The sequence below is a fragment of the Colobus angolensis genome, unplaced genomic scaffold (genome assembly GCF_000951035.1).
Source record: "Colobus angolensis palliatus isolate OR3802 unplaced genomic scaffold, Cang.pa_1.0 Scaffold64, whole genome shotgun sequence".
NCBI classification, from domain to species: domain Eukaryota; kingdom Metazoa; phylum Chordata; class Mammalia; order Primates; family Cercopithecidae; genus Colobus; species Colobus angolensis.
The window spans coordinates 2,548,362-2,550,137 of NW_012120043.1; positions in this window are offsets into that span (position 1 = coordinate 2,548,362).

Here is a 1,776-nt window from a genome sequence, read left to right on the forward strand (position 1 = left end):
TGAGGTCAGGAATTTGAGACCAGTCTGGTCAACATGGTGAAACCCCATCTCTACTAAAAACACAAACATTGCACCATTGCATTCCAGCCTGGGCGAGCACAGAGCAAGACTCTGTCTCAAAAAAAGTAACTTTTTTTTTTTTTTAAGACAGTCCTGCTCTGTCTCCCAGGCTGGAGTGCAGTGGGGTGATCTCAGCTCGCTGCAACCTCCGCGTCCTGGGTTCAAGTGATTCTCCTGCCGCCCGAGTAGCTGGGACTACAGGTGCCCACCACCACGCCCAGCTAATCTTTGTATTTTTAGTAGAGACGGGGTTTCACCATGCTGGCCAGGATGGTTTCAATCTCCCGACCTCGTGATCCGCCTGCCTCAGCCTCCCATAGTGCTGGGATGACAGGCGTGAGCCACTGCGCCCAGACGGTTTCTACATTTTTAAATGGCTAGGGGTGGCCAGGAGAGGTGGCTCAGATCACCTGAGGTCAGGAGTTTGAGACCAGCCTGACCAACACGGTGAAACCCCACCTCTGCTAAAAATACAAAAATTAGCCAGGCGTAGCAGTGCAAACCTGCGATCCCAGCTACTGGGGAGGCTGAGGCACGAGAATCGCTTTAATCCAGGAGGCAGAGGTTGCACTAAGCCGAGATTGTGCCACTGCACTCCAGCCTGGACAACAGAGGGAGACTCTGTCTCAAAAACAAAAACAATAAAGGCTAGGGGAAAAAGATGAAGATACTTTGTGACACAGGCCGATTCTATGCACTTCACAGTTCCATGTGTATAAATAAAGTTTTATTGACCCACAGCTGCACCCATTTATTCACCTATGGTCTAAGGCAGCTTTCAGCCTATGGCAGAGCTGAGTGGTTTCGATGGAGACAGTCTGGCCTTTTTTAGAAAAAGTCTGCCGACCATGCCTGGGTGCCATGCTGTGATGATGAGGAACGTTCTTGTCTGGAGGCCGGGGCGCCTCACAAAACCCGCTGGGCCTGCGGAACAGCTGTGCCGGGGCAGGACAGCCTGCCTGTGCTTGTGAGGCGCTGCAAAGGGCTGGGCACAGGCTGGGCCTTTTGTTCCATGTGTCACGGCATCTAGCAAGTGCTGGGCTTGAGGGATGCCACCAAGTGTGTCCACACACGTGGGCCTGGCAGGGCTCAGACAGCCTGAGATGGCCTTTGCCTGGGCCCCTCGGACACAGAGCGGCACAACTCAGCTGGAGGAGTCCACGGTGGGACAAAATGGCCCGGCTGAGAACTACAGCTCTGTGCAGAAAATGCAAACACCAGCTTGGGGTCTCTTCCAAAGCGGACTCCACCCTCCACGCTCACCTCTGAGACCCCCTCCGGCAGCCCTAAGCAGCCAGGGGACACCAGGGGCGGGGAAAGGCAGAAGACACCGAAGCCAGGTCTCCTCCTTGGGAACGTAAGGCCTGGCAGGGAAGTACCTGGAGTGCCTGCCTCTCCCGCACCTGGACACGGGTCACAGCGCTGCCTCCCTGCACCCGTCCCCACCTCCAACACCCAGTGATCCTCCTTCAACAAATACTTCAACAAATACCCATCTGGCCAGCACCCACCCCAACCTTCCCCAAGCCCTCCAACAACGCTCGTATATGGTGATTCATCCACACCGCCAAAAGACACCCCCCAGCATCACATGGGAATGTGGAACCCATGCTTGACCTGGTTTTGTACGAGTGTGCAAGGGTGAGCTCCTGCGGGCAGGAAAGAAGTGAGCAAGTTAGCCGGGCGTGGTGGTGCAGGCCTGTAATCCCAGCTACT